Below are 22,432 nucleotides of genomic sequence, written 5' to 3' on the forward strand. Positions count from 1 at the left end.
CCCGATGTTCGATTCTCTGTCAGTTCTGGTTGTGTGAGGAGGCACAGTGTGTCCACCTACGCCGCCATCTTGGTTCTCCAGGAGGGTGATGATGTTAATTCTTCCAATCCATGAACATGGTACATGCTTCCATTTGTTTGTATCTTCCTTAATTTCTTTCTTCAGTGTTGTGTAGTTTTCTGAGTACAGGTCTTTTACCTCCTTGGTTAGGTTTATTCCTAGGTACTTTATTTTTCTTGTTGCTATATCGAATGGGATTTTTTTCCTGATTTCTGTTTCTGCAGTTTCGTTGCTGGTGTACAGGAATGCCTTTGATTTCTGGGTATTGACTCTGTATCCAGCTATTTTGCCAAATTCATTTATTAGGTCGAGTAGTTTTTGAGTGGAGTCTATAGGGTTTTCCATGTACACTATCATGTCATCTGCAAACAGTGACAGTTCCATTTCCTCCTTTCCAATTTGGATGCCTTTTATTGCTTTTTCTTGTCTGATTGCTGAGGCGAGGACTTCCAATACTATGTTGCATAGGAGTGGTGAGAGAGGGCATCCTTGTCTAGTTCCTGATCTTAGTGGAAAAGCTCTAAGTTTTTGTCCATTGAGTGTGATGTTGGCTGTAGGTCTCTCATATATGGCCTTAATTATGTTGAGGACTGCTCCCTTTATTCCCACTTTGCTGAGTGTTTTTATCAGAAATGGGTGCTGTATCTTATCAAATGCTTTTTCCGCATCTATTGATATGATCATGTGATTTTTGTCTTTGCTGTTGTTGATGTGATGTATTATGTTTATTGATTTGCGAATATTGTACCATCCTTGCATCCCTGGGATGAATCCCACTTGGTCATGGTGGATGATCTTTTTAATATATTGCTGGATGCGGTTTGCTAATATTTTGTTGAGAATTTTAGCGTCTATGTTCATCAGCGATATTGGCCTGAAGTTTTCTTTCTTCGTTGTGTCTTTATCTGGTTTTGGGATTAGGATGATGTTGGCTTCATAAAAAGAGTTTGGGAGTCTTCCATCAGTTTGGATTTTTTCGAATAGTCTGTGAAGGATAGGGGTTAGTTCTTCCTTAAATGCTTTGTAGAAATCTCCTGTGAAACCATCTGGTCCAGGGCTTTTGTGTGATGGGAGTTTCTTGATGACTGCTTCAATTTCCTTTGCTGATATTGGTCTGTTCAGGTTTTCTGCTTCTTCTTCATTCAGTTTTGGAAATTTATATTTTTCTAGAAATGTGTCCATTTCATCTAGATTTTCAAATTTCTTAGCATACAGGTCTTCATAGTAATTTCTTACGATCCTTTGTATTTCTGTGGTATCAGTTGTAACCTCTCCACTTTCATTTCTAATTTGTTTATTTGGATCCTCTCTCTTTTCTTCTTGATGAGCCTACTTAAAGGCTTGTCGATTTTGTTTATCTTTTCAAAGAACCAGCTTCTGGATTCATTGATCCTTACAATTGTGCTTTTATTCTCTATGTCATTTAGTTCTGCTCTGATCTTGGTTATTTCCTTCCTTCTGCTTGCTCTGGGCTGTCTTTGTTGTTGTTCCTCCAGTTCTTGTAGGCATAGGGTTAGGTTGTTTGTGTGAACTGTTTCTAACTTCTTAAGGTAGGCCTGTATTGCTATGAACTTCCCTCTCAGGACTGCCTTTGCTGTGTCCCATAGGTTTTGGGTTGTTGTGAGTTCGTTTTCATTTGTTTCCAGGAAGTTTTTGATTTCTTCCCTAATCTTGTTCTTGACCCATTCATTGTTTAATAGCATGCTATTCAGTCTCCATGCTTTTGAGTGTTTTGGGTTTTTACCCTTGGGGTTGGTTTCTAGTTTCAGACCCTTGTGGTCAGAGAAGATGCTTGATATGATTTCAATTTTCTTGAATTTGTTGAGGCTTGCTTTGTGTCCTATCATGTGGTCTATCTTTGAAAAAGTTCCATGGACACTTGAAAAGAATGTGTATTTTGCTTCTTTGGGATGAAAAGCTCTGTATATATCAGTTAAGTCCATTTCCTCTAGGGTATTGTTAAGTGACACAATATGTTTGTTGATCTTTTGTTTGGAAGATCTGTCCATTTTTGATAGTGGGGTGTTAAAGTCCCCTAGTATAATTGTGTTGCTGTCAATATCTTTCTTGAAATCCTCCAAGATTTTCTTTATGTATTTGGGTGCTCCTATGTTGGGTGCATATATATTTACAATGTTTATGTCTTCTTGGTGGATTCTTCCTTTGAGTATTATGAAGTGACCTTCTGGGTCTCTCTTTATGGCCCTTCTTTGGAAGTCTATTTTGTCTGATATGAGTATTGCTACCCCTGCTTTTTTTTCCTGTCCGTTTGCTTGGAAAATTTGTTTCCAGCCCTTCACTTTCAGTCTGTGTAAGTCTTTTGTCCTGAGATGGGTCTCTTGTAGGCAGCATATGTGTGGGTCATGTTTTCTTATCCATTCAGCTGTTCTATGTCTTTTGATTGGAGCATTTAATCCATTTACGTTTAAGGTTATTATCGATAGGTAGTTATTCATTGCCATTTTTTCCTACCTGTGTTCCTCTCTCTTTCTCTTTTCCTTCCTTTCCTTAAAGCAGTCCCTTTAGTATCTCTTGCAGAGCTGGTTTGGTGGAGCTGTATTCTTCTAGACTTCTTTTGTCTGGGAAACTCTTTATTTGGCCTTCTATCTTGATTGAGAGCCTTGCTGGGTAAAGTAGTCTTGGTTGCAGGCCTCTGGTTCTCATTACTTGGAATATTTTTTGCCATTCTCTTCTGGCTTGGAGCGTTTCCATTGAGAAGTCAGTTGCTAACCTTATCGGGGCTCCCTTGTATGTTACTTCCTTTTTCTCCCTTGCTGCCTTTAAGATCCTCTCTTTGTGGTGGAAATTTGCCATTTTAATTATGATGTGTCTTGCAGTGGGTCTCTTTGGGTTCCTCTTGCTTGGGACTCTCTGTGTTTCCTGGATTTGGGTGACTTTTTCTCTCCTCAGATTAGGGAAATTTTCCATCATTACTTTTTCAAACAGGTTTTCTATCCCTTGCTCTTCTTCTTCTCCTTCTGGTATTCCTATTATACGGATATTGTTACGTTTTATGTTGTCCTGCATTTCCCTTATTGCCTCTTCATTCTTTCTGAGCCTCTTTTCCTTTTCTTGCTCTTTCTGGGTGTTTTTTTCTACTTTGTCCTCCAGCTCGCTGATCCGATCCTCTGCTTCATCAAGTCTGCTTTTCATTCCTTCTACTGTGTTCTTCAATTCAGAAATTGTATTCTTCATTTCCTCTTGGCTCTTGTTGATATTTTCTATTTCCTTTTTCATGTTGATATAGTTTGCAGTGAGTTCATTGTAGTTTCCTTGTAGTTTCTGGTAGTTCTCTTTGTGCTCAGAGAGCTCAGTGAGCTTCCTGATGACCATTGCTTTGAACTCAGTATCTGATAGTTGACTTGCCTCTTTTTCGGTTAGTATTCTTTCTGAGACTTCCTCCTTTCCTTTCATTTGGGAATTGTTTCTTTGTCTTCCCATTGTTTGTGAGGCTCTTCTTGTTGGCCTCTGCTTCTTAAATTGCTTTGTTCTGACTCCCTTGGTTTATGATATGAACTTCTATGGTAGAATGCCAATGGGATTCGGTGGTGCTGTCTCCTTACTCTCCTGTGCTCACTGGTCTTGAGCTGACGTTTATGTGTTTAACACGGTCTAACTCTAGTCTTTTCAGCACTCCAGGTTTTGTTGTCTCACCTGTGGGAAAAAGAGAAAGAGGGGGAGAAAGAAAAGAAAAAAAAAAGAAAAACAAAAAAGAAAAACAAAAAAAAGAAAACCAAGATGGGAAGGAGGGAAAAAGGAAATAGGAAAGGAGGAAAGGAAGGAAGGAGGGAAGAAGGAATAAAGAAAGATCGGAGGGAAGATAAGAAGGAATTTTAACAAAAATTAAAACATAGAAATAGATAAAAGAAGGCAGGAAGAAGACATAAAAATGTTAAAGGATGGGAGGAAGAAGGAATGAAAAAAAAAAAGAGAGAGGAAGAAGGAATTCAGGGGGAAAGGAAAAAAAAAATCTTCTGCTGGCTTTAAACCGGTCAGGTTAGTTCTGCTGGTGTTCTGTCTGTGCAACGGGAGGGGATGGTTGGAAGGATTGGTTTCACTTTTCTCCCTTCCTGGGTCACACTCTTCGCTGTTTTTCAGCCTGCAGACTCTCCTCTCACTGCAGCTCACCCCTACTGGGTGTTCTGCCTTTGTCCTAGAGAGCTGGTAGGTCCTGCAGGGTGCGCACTTGTTAGGTAGGCGTTGTAGGTGTGGTCCCTGGCAGGCAATCAGGCTGTTGATCAGCCAATCCCGCAGCTTTGTTCTTGGGACACGCAAGCGGCAGCTCCAGCCGCTTTGGCTTGGGACGCTTACGCGCGCAGCAGGTGTATCCAGCTGCTTTGGGTTTGTGACGCTCTCAAGCTGCTTTGTGCTCTGAGAGCGCAGCCGGCTGGTCGCTGCCTGGGCTTGGGACGCTGGCGCGCAGGTGGTGGATTCAGCCGCCTTGGGGTTAGGACACTCGCCAGCAGCTTTGTGCTTGGAAAACAGGCACCCAGCCGGCCCTGTGCTTGGTGAGCGAGAAGCCCACCTAGCCAGAGGCTCTGTGCTTGGGGGCCGATCCAGCCGCCCTGGGCTTGAGTCTCTCGGGCGGGCGGGGCCGCCCTGGGACTGAATCACGCGGCACTCGGTTCCAAGGTTTTGGGCCTGGGGGTGGAGCAGCTAGCCTCTGCTCCAAATGATCTCGGAGGTTTCAGGTGTGGGCGCCCCTCCGGGGTTTCATGTATGGGCCCCGTTCGCTAATCTGGGCTCTCGAGTGACCAGACCTCAGGTGAGCGCCGTGAATCCCGTGCTGCTTATCCTGCGCTCACAGTCCAGGGGCGGAGGGGCCTCGGCTACTACTGAGAGTTCTCTAACTAGCCCCTGAGTGTCTCTATTTTCTTTTTCTTTTTGAGAAATTCCTCCTTTTCAAGCCCCCCTGGTCCAATCAAGCACCTGGCTGCTCACAGCTCCGCCTGGCCCTCTCCCAAGACTCCTGCAGCAGCCCCTGCGCCAGGGCTGGCGCTTCTGCCGCCCTTGTACCGCGCGGTCCCGGGTCCGGGGACCTTATTGTCCTTGAGCACTCTTCTTACCGTCAGATCTTTCAGTGTCCTCTAACTTTGGTCTCTGATCTTCGTATATGCTGGAATACTGTTGGCTGTTCGCTCTGCTCCTCAGATCAGCTAGGTATTTCCCTGGCGTTGAGGGGAAGTGGACTCCACTCCCACCTATGTTGCCGCCATCTTCGTAAATCCATGTTTTCTATTATTGTTTGCTTCTCAGGACTCCACTATGACCCCTGATCAGCTTCACCAAAATGATACCACTGAGAATTTGAACTTCAGGTTCTTATTTCTGACAACAGCTCTCTCATCTGCTACTTGTTTCCTTTCCTAAATAGACTCTCCCTGAATTCAGCCATGACAATCCCAGCTACTGCTCCCTGAGCATTTATTATACACCAGGTACTCTTTTGCAGTACTTGATCCTACAACATCAGTGTAACCTGGAAACATTTATTGCCCAGTTTCAGAGAGGTTAAATAATTTTCATTGGCAAAGCTGGACTCTACAACTAGTTCTGTCTTTCCCTGAAGCCCATGCTATTACCAATGACTCTATATTACCTTCTTTAGGGTAATATTTTGGGCACCTTCACAACACAGAGGTAGCTAGTGAGCAGCAACAGTCCTGTGCACTCCTACATCTTTCATTTCCTCACTTGCGCACTTAATGCTACAATGAGTGAGTCCTGCCCCACACCATTCCCTCAGGGACCTTCTCTTCCCCTTTGGCAAGTCTCCAGGCACTGCTAGAGGATGCTTGGAGCCACACAGACCCCGATCATGGCAGATATATGAGGTCCAACTTTAATCTGGCCCTCCTATTCTCGTCAGCCCTCTTCATCTCTCATAAACCCAAAGTATACTTTATGAGATTTACTTTCTTCATCTTTCTTAAGATCCCAACCTTCCATTGCATCATATGGATTTTTTACACAGAAGATTGAGGAATAAAGAAAATGATATAGGGAAGGGAAGGCAAGGTGTTCAGTGTGAGGCCAACCCTAAGATTTTTATATCTTCTGCCTGCACTTTAGCATATTTTTCATCCTCCTTCCCTTCATGCCATCTTTTAGTCTCAAAGGCCTCCCTATACTCTGGGAAATCATTTCTTACCATTTCTCTCAGTCTGTTTTCTGTCCAAACCATTCTCTCCTCTGACATCTTAACGCGTAATTGCTTGATGTCTGTCTTATGTTTGTGTTACCCCAGTGCACTGAGTTTCTTAAAGATTACTAATGACTTTTTCTTTCCAGATCTAATGAACTTGCTCAGTTCTTTCTGCTTTGACACCTTTAGACATTTGTTGATGCTTGACTCCCCGTTTAAGAAAAATGTTCTCTTACAATTTCACTTATAAGTGGACTCTAATTAATAAAATAAGCTAGTGAACAAAATAGAAACAGAGGCATGGATATCTGGCACAGACTGACAGCTGCCAGAGGAGGGGAGCTGGGGACATGGGTGAAAGAAAGTAAGTGATTAAGTACAAAAACACATGTATGTATATATGTATATGTATGTATATATATACTACACACACATACACATATATCACATAGATACAGACAACAGTGTGGTGATAGCCAGAGGGAAAGGGGTGAGGGTAAGTGGAGGTGAGCAAAGGGGGGGAGGGATGGGGATGCAAACAGGTTTTATTTGGGGCGATGGGCACACGATGGAGTGTGCAGATGATATTTAGTTGAGTTGTACATTTGAAACCTGTATGGTTATCCAATGTCACTCTAATAAATTCAATAAAATAAATTCTCTTTTCATTGACTTCTATAGTAATGTGCTTTCCTGTTTTCTCCCTATGCTCTTTTTCTATATCTTTGCTAGTTCCTATGCCATCCTTAATCTCGTTTCTTTTCCTGTTTTCAAAAGCCATGTTTTCCGCTTTTTGTTTCCCACATGTATCTCTTTTGACTTCAGCTATCATTTTTGTTGAACAACTTCCAAGTCTGCATTAGTAATCTTGTTTTTGCCTTTGCTTCAATTATACATTTCCAAATGTTTATGGCATAAATGTACTTGGCAGGGAATGTGAAGGCTTTCACTTATCTCTAACATGTGTTCCCTTTTCTTATAACCACTTTATTTCTGTTTGTGGTTCCAGTAATATTACAGTCTTTAAGTAACTAAGTAACTTTGAAGTTGTGTTTTACATTCCCTGTCTCCTTTATGCAATCCACATTAGTTTTGCCCTTTTATTTCAAAATATAGGTCACATTATCTGTATGTCCACACTTTCCACATAGTCACCTGGTTAAAACTGAAGTTGATGAAGTTGGTTTCTGGGACCCTCACTCAAACAGTTCTAGTCCCTGAGTACCCCAGTGATGTCTGTTTCCTGCTCCCTTAAATTTACAGTGCCACAGTCTCTTGTCCTTCCTTTGACCAAAGTTCTCTCTCAAAAAACAAGGCACAAAAACCTTAAATTCACTACCCTTGAGGTAAGAATATCTGATTATAGTTTACCATATTGCCAAGTCCTCAAGTTTCTATACAGTAGGATCAAGTTTTGCATTGAAACAATGGAGGCTCTAAATCTTAGATGTCATCCACTCTGAAGAGGGACCTCTTGAAATATGCAGCATGTGTGGTTACCTACTTTGCTCGTATAAAAGGCCAATGTCACTATCCTTGCTGAAGTCTTAATCTGAACTCTTTGTCCCTTCTCTTTGATTCCTGGGTGTCTTTTCTCTAATCCATTCATTTACCAACTTCCCATAGCTGTCACTCTTCCTCATGGCTTCTATCATTGCCGGCTGCTCTGAGTTAGGTCCATCGGCTGGTTTTCGACATTTCTTTTGGACTATTTCTCTCTCATTATTTTTGCAGTGTTATTCCTGACCACTCCAAAGATGTGGGCCTTTAACTCTCTCCCTTCCTTGTACTCTCTGCTTTTGCTATTCTTTTTTCCCTTTTCTTCATCTATTGGAATCACATTTAGCTCTCAAGGACAACATAAATCCTACTTTCTCTATAAAGGTATTCTTTCACTTCATCCAACACCAATTTCTCTCTCTCAAATTGCTATGGTAGTTACAGTCAGAACCACTTAAATCAGCATATAGTGTTCTCTGAATTTTTCATTACTCTTTATTTAGCCTCTCTAACTTATGGTGTAGAGTGACATCTTACACTCCTTTAACATTTATACATTATAAGCATTAGATAAATATTTGTGGATTGGCAGCTTGTTCCTCTGTGTTTATTATAAGTTGACCCAATTTGAAAACTACTTTAATATATTGCTGAAGTTATTCTTTGATTCAGTTAAAAATGTATTTTTCCAACCTGAAGAGGTAAAACATATGCCCATCACTCTCACAATATTTATATGAATTCCACTGATGTTACTACAAATACTTGGTTTACAATAAAAGTTTTGAAATTCAGTTCTAAATAACAGGGTAAGATTTAAAGAATCTCAACAATGAAGGCATTGAAAATAAAAATGTAAATGAATGCCTCACACGGAGTCACACAACCTTTCCAAAATGAATAGCAAAAATAAGGATTAAAATAATTTTTCAGGCTCTTACTGTTAAATTATAGTGAAATGAAAGCATTTAGATGGGGGTTATAGGCATTGCATCATTAATTATAGTGGTTGCATTTGCTTTTGTTCCAGTGCATTATAATTAATGAAGATCTACAGCTCTGTGCTTTGTCTTGGAAAACATACATGGTTTTCATAGGTATCAATAGAGCTGCGATATTCTTCATTTACGTCTCAAGAATGACTCTTTTTAACACAGGGGAGCCCATTGTTGAGGCAGCAACATGAAAATCACAGCAGGATTTGAGCTTAGGGAGATCAGAGAGCAATTGACTCATTCACATATGCTTAACCTTGTCTCAACACTCAGAAACGTGGGCTCTAATGACATATGGGCCATTGTTTAGACCAACGCAGTAATGATAGTATAATCATGCTTTAAAAAAAATTTCAAGCCCTAAGAATGACTTTGGGGCACCAGTGAAGAAAAGTTAGCAATGGTACAAGTTAAAATATATATTCTAAACTTGATTCTTTGTTCAGCCTGTGTGATTATATGTGTTTGCTATTTTTAATTGAAGGATGTTATAAACTTTTTGTGGGAGGGAGATGAAGGGTAGGTAACTAAAAGAACCTTCAACCTTAATGATATCAATGTTACAAGCACTAAATATGAAGAGCCAACCATAAAAGAGAGTGCTTGATTTCTGCCTCCTGTTAGAAGTATCACATCAATGTAGAATTAGTGGTAAAGCAAATAATTTCCATCTTTCTTCTGGCCCCATTTGCTACAATCCTTCTGCAAAGGGCACTAACTCTGAAAGAAAATGTAACCAAATGCAGGTCCGGCTGCCTGCTGCTACAAAACCAATACTCAAAAGGCACGTGCTCATGTAAAGAAAAGTGGTTTATTTTCAGGGGCCAGCCACCTGGAAGATGGGGGAGTCATGTCTCAAAGCCCATTTCCACATCTCAGTGCAGGCAGAGGTTTTTATAAGGAGGGAGATGGGGACAGAACAAAGATATCAAGGAAGGGGGTTGCAAAGTTCTCGGCATGCAGATGAGCACAGTCCGTTCTGATGAGGTGAGGGACGGCCCAGTGTGCATCATCCTAGTTTAGTCATCCTGGCTCCACGTCATCCTGGCTCCATGGTGGAAGGTCAGTAGATCTCCTGGAGCTGGGATGCTTGAAGGTCAGACTCTGTATATTTTGAAATTAGTTTCTAAGATTCTTATACAAACATGCTGTTCCTCTTAAGGCTACACATTAGTCAGAGTCAGCACTTGCAGAAACAATGTCAAAAGAATGGTGGGGTGGGTTACAGTTCCCCACCATTACAATTTTCCACTGTTAGAAAAAGGCAATGGATTGGATTTGGCATGTGGCCCAGCAGAAAGCTGACAGTTACCTCCCCACTGCCTCCGTGAACATTTGAGGGCTTTGCACTGCTGTTATTTTGAAGTAATTGGTGTGCACACAAGAGCAAAAATACAAATTGTGTCACTTGATCCTTCCTCCCTCTGCAGGGACCAACAGGGCACCCCATGGAGATGTGGATATCAGAAAAATCCTCCTCTAACTTCCTCCCAAATTCTTTGCTGGAGCTGGGCATGCAGCCTAGTAGGTGTTGGGAAGCACTGACTGATCCCTAGCACCCTTCTGTGAGGCTGCTAGCTGGGATGTGACTCTTCTCTTCCTCTCTGAAGTGACCTCTCACTGGTGTTTGAAACCTCTGAGAATTCTCAGGGCTGCAAACAATGGGCCAGATGGTGGCAGCAAGATAGGTAAGTCTTTGAGTGCTGAGAAGCTAACGGTCCAGGCCTCTGTGCCTTGTGGGGAGAGTGGTCATACCCTCTAGCCTAAATCCATGGAGGGTTATGAGCTATGAGTTGACAAGAGCCCCATTTCCTCTACGGGTGTTGGAAAAGTGGGCTGATTTTGATATTTTGAAAAGGAGTTTTAGAATTTTGTCTTAAGAGTCAGTTAAGGTTTTTCAAGAAAGCACTTCCCTGTTTATAGAGGAAAACACTCCTTTCATAATATTAAGAAGAAAACCTCTCAAACCTGGAAAAAACTAATTGACTTTAGATTGCCTTATCAAAATATGAACTGATATCATAGGACTCCAGCAGATTTATCCACTACAGATCTTTTACTTTAATTTATTAGTTACTTCACAGAATTGCTAACTGCATTACAGTCCCATGTGTATTGGGGAAAGCACTGTCATATAATTCTTTAGCAGATGTGCTACAAGAGTCTTTTCATTTCCTTTCTTAAACCCAAAGAATAATGATACTGCCATATCATGTGGTGAAAAGAGCAATAATTTGATAAACATTGTCTTTCCATTAGATTAGAGCAATTAATCTGGTTCTAATTTGGCTGAAACATTATCATACTGGAGTCCCCCGAGCCCTGTGAATAATCTCTAAACACATTGGCACACTCAGTAGACAAACATTTTCTCTACTCGCACTGTTCTTCCATATGGTCTCCTCCCACGGTGATGGAGGGCGCCCTGTTGTTTCAATCAAATAAATGTCAATTATCTGAGATAGATTTTTAGTTCTCAAGGCTGAGCTTGCAGTGCAGCCAAAGTGACTGAGTAGAATGGTCTGCAACTCTTTCCTGTGCGTGCTGCTTGCATTTTAGAAGGAATCCACATCTTGCCATATCATCCAGCATTCCAAGAACTCCATACACGAAAGAGTGGTTTCAGAGGCTGTGTGTGTGTGTTTGTATGTATGTGTCTGTGTCTGAGAGAGACACACACAGAGACAGAGACACAGAGAGACAGAGAGAGGATTCTTGACCCTCATTTAGTTTTATTTTACTTATTCTGGGAGGTGAAGAGCATTTTTTAAATTCAAGGAAAGATACTCTTCACCCTCCCTGGCCTTAAATAGGGTTACTATACATATGCATGCCCTCCCTGTTCAGTCACTTCCTCTTCGTAGCAGCCCTCTCTGCCCCTGAAATCTGTACACAGACATCTCAGACAGAGGTCTCTGTCTGCTGGTTTCTTTAGCAGGCCTTTTCCTAGACGTTTGTTTTGCATATGGTGGGCCTTGGTAGTGAGAGCTGCAGGATTTTTCCTGCCAACCTTGTAGGGGTTTCTGATGAGGTCGGCTGCAGCTCTTGACTCTAAAAGGCAGTGGAGGGGACGGGGGAAGGAAGGGCACCTTCTCTGTATTTGGGGGAGGGCATCTCTGGGGCTGAAGAATCTAGTCTTTTAGGAAGAGGGCTCTAGATACGCAGCTGACATCGTGGAGCCAAGCAAAGTAGACATGCTGAAATAGTATGGCATGCTGAGAGTACTGTCAGTTCTACATTTCTTAGCAGAGCTCTCTATCTTTAGGGTGTCAATTATCAGGTGTTGGTTTTGTTATCAGACAAGCCTGTCTCTCAAAAGCTTGTAAATTTGCCCAGAGACCTGAGGGCCTCTGATGACTCTATGTCTAGACTAAAAGCACTAGGTCACCCTCCTTGCTGCTGCTACTGTGACAAGCTGGCACAAAGAGAAAGGCAGTCCACGAGGATCTGGACTAATTCACTGTGGCAATTCAGCAAACGTTGTCAGAAAGGATTTCAGTTTCAACGCTGGCTGTGATCCCGAATCAAGGAGGAAAGCCACTGAATGCTCAGAGTGAAAAAATACGGTAGCATCAATCTCTTCCTGCCTCCGAAATGGTTTAATCAGAGACTGTCAGTCATTGACATCAAATGGCAAGCCCCAGGTCACCCCTGCATTTAGAGGGCAGGAAGTTCCGTACTCCACAGGTGGCTCCTGTGCACCTGCTTTGCAAAGCAGGAGTTGTGGAGGATGGATATTTTAGCAACAGCTGGAGCATTTGCTGAAGAGCCGTGAACATTATGCCAAGTTGACATGTGGAGAAGGTTCATGAAGAGAAGACTGAGATGAATTAGAGGTGATAAAGGTACAGTAGTTAAATATGCAGGCTCTGGAGGGAGGTGGCTTGGTTTCAAAGTCTGAAGTCACCACTTACTCTATGATCATGGGATAGTTACTTAGTCAGTAGAATTCTCAGTTTCCTTACATACAAAATGAAGATTGAGGTTTGTAGTGGGAACTAACTAAAGTAATGAATGTAAAGCACAAGGCATAGTGCTGGCACATAGTATGTGCTCAATAAACATTTGCTGCTATTCTTAGAGAGTGAAGGGTTTAGAAGACTTTGTTTCAAACTGTGTGGCTCCACCACTTACCAGTTTTGTGTCTTTAAGTAGGTCACTAAATCAGTCTAAGCCTTAATTCCTAAGTATCTTACTGATGTGACATGGCTATTTTGAGATTCAAGTGACCAAGATGCAGTGTTGTAATAAGAACATAACCAAAGTGCCTATAATTTCATGCAGCAGTAGTTATAGGCCTCTGAATGCAAACCAGGTAAAGTGCCTTCTTCAGTGCTCTATACAGAGAGCAATAGATTAAGTAAACATTATATGGGTAAAGTGCTCTGAGTCTATACAGGTTTGCTAGGGCTTCCATAACAAAGTATCATGGACTGGGTGGCTTAAAACAGAAATTTATTTTTTCACAGTTCTGGAAGCAAGAAGTCCAAGATCAAGGTGTCAACAGGGTTTTTCATCTGAGGACCTCTTTCTCTCTTATTTTTGAAGAAAATGGTGTGGATGCTAAAAATTAATTATAGAAGTCAGATTTCTGCCTTATAATTCAAATTTCAGTTTTTCTTTGAGGGGCGAAACATTGTAGTATCCTTACTGAGAGTGTAAATAAACTTGTACACATGAAAAAAGTATCCCCTCAAGTCTGATGACTCTAGGATGGAGCAGAATCATCAATCATCTATTTGCTTATTTTTAAAAAATTTATCATGGAAATTGCTGTGTGTGTATGTGTGTGTATGTTGTTGTTCAGAGAGGCAAAGGGAATCTGGATGAAAGAATCACTGATGTATATGTGACAAAACTATTTCTCTCCCCCCCAATTTAATAAGATATAGTTGACACACGATATTGTATTAGCTTTAGATGTACAACACAGTGGTTTGCAATATGTATCCATATATTGCGAAATGGTCACTACAAGAAGTCTAGTTAACATCCACCACCACACATGGTGACAATTTTTTTTCTTGTGATGAGAACTTTTAAGATTTGCTTCTTTAGCAAAGTTTAAATATACAGTGTAGTAATGTAAACTATATAGCCACCATGCTGTACATTACATCTCCAGAACTTATTTGTTTTTATAATTGGAAGTTTGTACCTTTTCACCACCTTCTCCTGTTACACTCAGCCTGCATCTGAGGACCTCCCTTGTCGGCTTGTAGGTGTCTTCACATGGTCTTCCCTCTGTATGTGTCTGTGTTCTAATTTCCTTTTCTTATAAGGACACCACTCATTGGATGAAGGCCAACCCTAGTGACATCGTTTTAACAGAATTACCTCTTTGAAGGCCCTGTCTTCAAGTAAAGTTGCATTTTAAGGTGCTGGGGGCTAGGATTTCAACATATGAAGTCTGTGATGTCACAACTGAGCCCATCACAGAGCCCCACACCAGGACTATATTTTCATCATGATATTCTCAATTTTATCAGATTTTAATAAAAAGAAGGTAGTAAAAAGAATATTGAACTAGGTATCATGGCGTATGTGGTCTACTCAGCATTTACACGAATCAGCTGAGTGACAAGAAAATACTATTTTAGAGCCTTAGCTTCATCCTCTCTAATGTTCACTCTAGTCATAATATCTTATACCAATTGAAACAATATTTATCCATTTGTTACTCTTTCTATCCCATTTACCATTCATATTAACCATTTATCCATCCACCCATCCATCCACCCATCCATCCATCTTATCCAATTAATGCATCTATTGAGTACCTACTATGTTCCCAGCACCAAGACAATTTCTGGGAATACAGTGAAGGATAAGGCTCATTCTTTTCCTTCAAGGCATTTGCTAGTCTAATAGGGGAGACAAAGGTAAAAAGTACATAGACTCTTTCTAGTCCCTCTTCTACGTGACTGTCCTTCAAATATTGAGAAAGCTGACCTTTCCCACTTTTTCTTTCCTGGTTTCTTGTTTCTAGGTTAAATATACTCTAATTTCTTTAATTATTCCTCATATAACACAGTTTCTAGACTCTACATCTTTTAAGTGTTTTGTGGAATTTTCTAATTGTTTTCAAAATTAATTAGAAATAAATAACAGGCATAATGAAGATACTTTAATGCCACTTGATTAGGAAGCAGACATCAAGCAGTCTTTACCCATGCTGGGGCCTCACACTGATTTAATCTGGATCAAGATGGCGTGTTACAAATTACACTGGTGTCTCAGATTACATTTTGCTTCCATTTTCTCTCAGTGACATTACAAGTTCTCATTTGTCACATAGAACTGTATTGGGCAAGGTTAATATATACCTTTTAGCCAAATGCAGAAGTCATAATATTGCCACAGGGCCACAATATTAAAAAAGCAAAATAAAACCTATTAATTATGTGACAGGCACTTCGTGAACTTTCTCATTTAATCATTATAACAACTTGGTGAAATATTTGCAATTTCATAATTGGAGCCACTGGGTCCTGGAGGTTAAATGGCTTGCTCAAGGTCACACAACTGTTAGGAGGAGCCAGGATTTGTCCTCTGACCGCTATGATTCTAAGGATTTGGCTCATAACCCTTCTGCTTAGCACCTCTCTAAGAGCTCTCTGATCAATTAAAGGTCAGGGAACTGCTTCATGGGTTTTCTGTTGGGCTGCTCAGATATTAGAGTTCCCATGTAAGGGTGAAGTTAGCTGGCAGATTTAGGCCATGCCTCATGGGGATTACATCTCAGTGGAGATGTTATGGTTTTTTGTCTGGGTCTTAGCTTTTCCCTTTTGGGGTATCTCATTTTTATTATTTTGTCAGGGTGAACAGGCTTTGTAGGATAGAATCTCTCTAACATAATACAGGAAAGTAATTTATAAGTCAAAATGACCACTTACAATGGGATACAACTGATTTTTAAAATCAGGAACATTTTTTTTTAACAAGGCATTCCCTTTCTGTTGGGTCAGTCACTCAGAGGACAAATAATAATTCATAAGGTTGCTTGGTAAGCATAGGATTTACAGCAAAGAGATTAGGTGTTGCCCAAAGGAAGCCTCCTCAGGCTAATATAACTTGGAGTTAATCTTTCTCTGCCCTACAGTTATTTCTGCCTAAATTACTGGAATCTGTTTTATAGAATCATAACGTAATTTTCTTTGGTCACTGCTAGACTCAGACACACTGACAGTCTAACCTCCCAATTCTCCTTAGGTAATATTTCTCTTTTGGAAATGTCTATTATCAAAAACATCCCTCGCTACACCTTTCATGTTATAAAATTCTAAATTATTGTTGATCTTTATTAGTTTATACTGTAGGCTGTCTATTCTTCAATGAAGTTTGGATTGGACCTTGTATTGGACAAAGGGGTTGAGTCATCTATTTCACAGCAGGCGGGAGGTTTGAGATGTTGACCTCAGCTAGAAGGATGGGCCCTAATTACTCTAAGAAAAGCACAGTAAAACCTCCAAGTCAGCATTAGTGCCTCTTTTAGAAGGCCAGGCCTAAACTGTTATACCATTTCTTTAGCTAGAGAGATTGGTCTAAGAATTTGTGCATATTTCAGTTTGGGTGATGGGACATGAAGGGAGGTTTGAAGGAGAGGCACTTCTGGAAAAAACTTTACTATTTTTAAGAGGAATCCCTGGAAAGAGTAAGCGTGTGAGACCAGAATGGTATGAATTATTTTTCTGCCAATTTAAGGGTGAAGTCTCCACAGAGGAGGGAAGAACATAGAACAATACAGGGGAATGGGATGGAGTTATATTAGGTCAAGGCCAAAACCCAGCTTACCTGTGGCTTTCACTTATGTGAGCAAATAAATTGCTTCATTGTGATATCCACTTTGATTTAGGTTTTCAGATATACATAGGTGGAAGTACACTAATTGAACAATGAATTTCTCATTAGGTATACTAATTGAACAATGAATTTCTGCAGATGGCAAAACCTACCCATTACATTTGATTTTTTTGATACTTTCAGTTCAGGGAGTGAGAACTTTTAAATAGCTATGAAGTTATGGCTTCTAATTTTCCTTTTGTATAATTACTGTAGTTACCTATCCAGCCATAGCTTGCATAAATATCAGTATAACCATTCTCTGTGTTCAAGGCAGGAACTGTTCTGCGAGCATACCTGTCTATGAGTCCTCAGAATCATCAGTTAGTTACCAGCTCCAAAAGTCTGCCCTTGACCTCACCTTGGTGTTAAGGCTTTTTTGCTTGGCACTGGGGCCACAGACATTGTCTGAAGACTTTATCATTTCTGGATCCCCAGATGGGTTGGATTTATTCACCTATTGTGTAAAATCCAATCAGAATCACAAACACTATCAAAGTGCAGGTTTCTAATTAAATTAAGACGTTATGCCATAATGTGAATGAATGTTCTGTTTCCTTCATAGAAACAACCAAAATGTCTGCTGAACTGAACAGTGTGCTTCATGACCTAATGAACTTACCTTCTGAAGTGAGTTCCTTAACTTGTTGTGGACCAGTAACAACAGTTAACAGTTTGGCAGCTGGTCTGTAGCCCCCATTTTGAATAGCAATAAATATTGTTCTAACCAAACCATTCAATGCATTCATTCACTCACTTAATAAACATTTACTAAATTAATATGTGGAAGTAAAACAGAATAATCTTGGTAGTTAGTTCTAAGAAATCTCCTGCTTTACTGTATGTTCAATCAGATATTGTGCCTTCCTTTACATTCCTGCTGCTATTGACTTGATCCAGGCTTCCATAACTTTCTGAAATGCTGTCATTTCCCAGCTTCCAGTCTTGCCCTCTAGGCCATAACATGCTGTAAGAATATATATTTCTTCTCTAGCTTCTGTGTCAATGAAACCTACTGAGGTGGACTCTGCTGAATACACTGCAAATGGATGTTAGTGCCCAGTACTGCAAATGTTCTTGGTTAATGGGCCTTCCACCATTCTCTCCTGAGATGAATGTGTCTGCAACTTGTGTAGTTCCCTCTGTGGCCTCTCGTTATGCCATTTGTGTTCTGGAGAAAATATCTAATTTATAATGGTTGACAAATGATAATGCTTAACCGGTAGCAAAGAGACAAAGGAAGGGTGTCTTGTTGGATATTATAATGCAAGTTCTGTGGTAGTTTATCCATCTCCAGGAAGTGAGTCAAGGAAGAGAGGCTTTAAAAGGGTGGGTGGATGCTCTTTGACATTAGGAAGGGCATCATAGTTATTATTGCAACTTGGGAGAATGAACCAACAATTGTTATGGAAGAGAGGAGAAAAAACTATAGTCAGAAGTATATAATGACCACAGATAATTTAATGAGAAAGGAAGTGGGGATTCATCTCTCAGGAAATGATTCTTTAAGGACCCCTATGTGAAAATTACATTTTGGCTCACTTTCCACCAATGAATCCCTATGCCTAAAAAGTTATTTTTTTTATTAGAGGTGCATAGTATAGTAATTTCTCTGTCTCTTGGGTTTGAAGAGCTGAAACTTAATTTGATTGTGCTATTGTTTTAAATAAGTTTCACTAAATGCATCACATTCTTCTTTGCTTTATTTTTGGAACACTGTTAAGCAGACTTAAAGGTTTTTTGTGGTAACTTTTGGAGTCATCATTATCAACATTATTTATATTTTATTATTCTATAATGTGATGATATCTTCAATAGGCAATTAAGTTATGTGGTGCTGTTTACCCTTGTATAAACCTCATTTGTGAGAATAGCCAGGAACATTTTAGATAAACAGGAGTAATGAAGGGATAATGATGCTACCAGGTATTTAATGCTTTATAAAGCTACAGTAATCGAGTGTTTTTATACTATAGGAATAGAATATATAGTCCAGAAATTTATTCTAATAATATGTATTTAGCATATGATAAATATAGAATTTCAAACTAATTGGGAAATAATAGACTATTAAAAATATGATTGGAACAATGATCTAATCATTAAGACCAAAGAGTGTTTAGTCTTTACTTCACATGATAATCACAGATGGATTAAAAAGTACTAGAAAACATAGTAGAAATAAATATTAATAGAATCTTGGGAGGGGAAGGGTTTTTGAAGCAAGATATTAAAACCTTAAAGGTAAAGATTAATGACTTATCTACATACAAATTTTAAAACTTCTGAATTTTAAACACATTCAAACACATAAATTAAAAGAGGAATAGTATGATATCTATTAGGATGGCTTCTGTTAAAAAATAGAAAATAAAATAGATGGTGAGGATGTGGATAAATTGGAACCTTTGTGGACTCTTAATGGGAATGTGAAATGATGCAGTTGCTGTGAAAAACAGTAGGACAGTTCCTCAAAAAAAATAGAATTACCATATGACCCAGCAAATGCACTTCTGCTGTCTGTCCAAAAGAATTGAAAGCAAGGACTCAAAGTGATATTTGCACAGCCATGTTTATAGCAGCATTATTCACAATAGTCAAGGAGTGGAAGGATCCCAAGTGTCTGTTGACAGATGCATGAATAAAAAAATGCAATATGTATGTACAATGGAATATTATTTATCCTTCAAAAGGAAGGAAATTATGACACATGCTACAACATGGATGAACATTGAGAACATTATGATAAGTGAAATAAGCCAGTCACCAAAGCACAAATACTGTATGATTTCACTCGTATGAGAAACCCAGAGTAGTTAAATTTGTAGAGACAGAAAGTAGAATGGTGTTTACCAGGTGCTGAGGAAGGGGAAATGGGGGGTTATTTTTCCATGGGCAGAGGGCTTCTGTTTTGTAAGATGAAAGGAGTTCTGGAGATGGGTGTTGATGATAATTGCATAATAATATGAATGTACTTAATGTCACGGAGCCGTGCATTTAAAAATAGTTAAAATGGTAAATATTAAGTGTATTATTTACCAAAACTTAAAAATTAATACTAGGAAGGTAAATGATGATGATTAGTGCTAACAAGCATACTGCAGAGTCAGACACACCTGTGTTTTATCCCTGTTTTTTTTCCTTTTATTAGCTCAATGACTTTAGGAGAGTTTGTTAAACTCTCAGTGCCAAACTTTTTTCATCATATAGTTATTTTGAGGACTCAATGAAATAATTCTTATAAAATGGTTTTATAGTGCAAGGAATATAACTGGTCAATAACTGCTGCCTACTATTATGTTAGCAGCAAATGTTGAACATATAGATTTGTAAACATGATAAATAACTCTAATAAATCAATGCAAATATTATAAACCCCCCAGAGTTTGTGGACAAAGAACATGTTAGGCATTTCTGATTTCAAGAAATGAGAACATGAAATAATTAGTGACTTCTTGAAGAATAAATTAAAGAGAGTCTCAGAGAAATCCAAGAAAAGAAAATTAGCACAAGATTAGAAATAGATCAAACAGCACCAAATTACAAAGAGAACCAAGAGTATGGGAAAACATATTTGCCAATGATACCTCAGACAAGGGCCTGATCTCCAAAATATATAAAGAACTCACACGACTCCACTCCAGGAAGACAAACAACCCAATTAAAAAATGGGCAAAAGACTTGAACAGACACTTCTCCAAGGAAGACATACAGAGGGCCCAGAGACATATGAAAGGATGCTCAGCATCACTAGCCATCAGAGAGATGCAAATTAAAACCACAATGAGGTATCATGTCACACCAGTCAGAATGGCCAACATAAACAAATCCACAAACAAATGTTGGAGAGGATGTGGATAAAAGGGAACCCTCGTGCACTGTTGGTGGGAATGCAGACTGGTGAGGCCACTGTGGAAAACAGTATGGACTTTCCTCAGAAAACTAAAAATGGAACTGCCCTTTGACCCAGTAATTCCGCTGCTGGGATTATACCCTAAGAACACTGAAACACCAATCCAAAAGAATCTGTGCACCCCAATGTTCATAGCAGCACAATTTACAATAGCCAAGTACTGGAAGCAACCGAAGTGCCCATCAGCAAACGAGTGTATCCAAAAACTATGGTATATTTACAAAATGGAATTCTACGCAGCAGAGAGAAAGAAGGAGCTTATACCCTTTGCAACAGCATGGATGAAACTGGAGAGCATTATGCTAAGTGAAATAAGCCAGGAAGTGAGGGACAAATACCATATGATCTCACCTTTAACTGGAACATAAGCAATAGAAGGAAAAAGCAAACAAAATATAACCAGAGACATTGAAGTTAAGAACAATCTAACAATAGCCAGGGCGGGGGTGGGGGGTGGGGGCGGGGACAGTGGGTAGAGAGGATTACAGGAACTACTATAAAGGACACATGGACAAAACCAAGGGGGAGGGTGGAGAGGGGGGAGGGAGGTGGGTTCACCTGGGGTGGGGTGGAGGGATGGGGAGAAAAGGCATACAACTGTAATTGAATAACAATAAAAAAAAAAGAAATAGATCTAAGGTAGTTCTAGGGATTCTCACAGTAGAATCTTCATTTATCTCTTCTTGTCTAATCTGTGTCTCATTTATTCTCCTCTAATAAGTCATTACCCCTCTCTATTTCATCAACATCATAGCTCTTGCTTATCTTGGTTTGTACTTCCTTATATCTTTGATTTCTTCATGACTTCAGCTTGCTCTTGGCCCCTCACAGATCTTATTTAGAGCATCTTTTCAGCTTCAGTTCTCACTGCCAACAGCCTGATTTTTCTCCATTTATCCAAATCAAATTATTAGAAATGGAATCTAATTGGATCATCCCTTGTGTGTGTATGTTGTCAAGAATCTTATTGGGTGTTTCTTTGTTTCTAGCAAATCTTTTGGCATCAGGTTGTCTTGAAGGTCACTTTTCAGCTGAATTTTGGCTGCATTTATATCATGTGACCAACTCTAGTCCAGTCAGTTGTGGTCTGGGTGGTAGGTTTCTGTGGGAACAAAACTGATCATCTAAGGCTGCCTCAACTGAAGGGGACATTTTTCCCCCTGAATTTTATTTTTATTAATCACTTTTGTAAGGAATAGACTGTTGGATTTTTCTGGTTGAAAATAGACTTCTTTAGTTTTTATGTCTGCTTTTAATAGTTCATCTCTATTTTTATCACTTTGTTCACAAGCCGCTAATATACGAGCATTTTCAAACTTTTGTCTATAAATCAGAATAGGATAGAAATACAGTAGGAAGATAAGATAGGCAAGTTTTAAGTTTGACTTACAGAGAAAAATAAGTCACTGAACTCTGTGTACAGCGTTACTTTTATTATCATTATTGTTATTATTGGAATAAACATATTATTTTGGTGCACAGGCTTTTTGGATCACTTCAGGCTTGTTGTGGCTTCTGGGAAGGTGAGGTGGCTAACATCTAACTATCAGGTTCAGTACAAATTTTTTGTACATTTGAGTACCTTTGTTCATAGTATGTCACAGTATGTGACACCTTTGTTCACAGTATGTCACATTCTTTTATGAACTTATGTTCTTTTTTCTTTACAGTGCCTTTGCTACAAAATGTTTCCTTTTCAGTCGAATTTTCTTGTTATATTTTGGTTAAGGGAGGTGGTGCTCTTTGCAGGGAAAACAATTAAAGTAATATAAAACTTTACAGTAATCAAACTAAGATGATCTTTTTATGCAAATACTACCTTGTAGTTTTTAACCATCTGTTTTTAATTGTGCTTGCAGGAAATTATCCTTATATTCTAAGAGGCATTCTGTGAATATTTAGGTACATGCAGGAGGGCCCAAGAAAGTAGAGATGCACATCATTTCTGTTAAATTAGTCAAAAGAATAATTTAACTT

This window comes from Desmodus rotundus, chromosome 11 (assembly GCF_022682495.2).
Source record: "Desmodus rotundus isolate HL8 chromosome 11, HLdesRot8A.1, whole genome shotgun sequence".
NCBI lineage: Eukaryota > Metazoa > Chordata > Mammalia > Chiroptera > Phyllostomidae > Desmodus > Desmodus rotundus.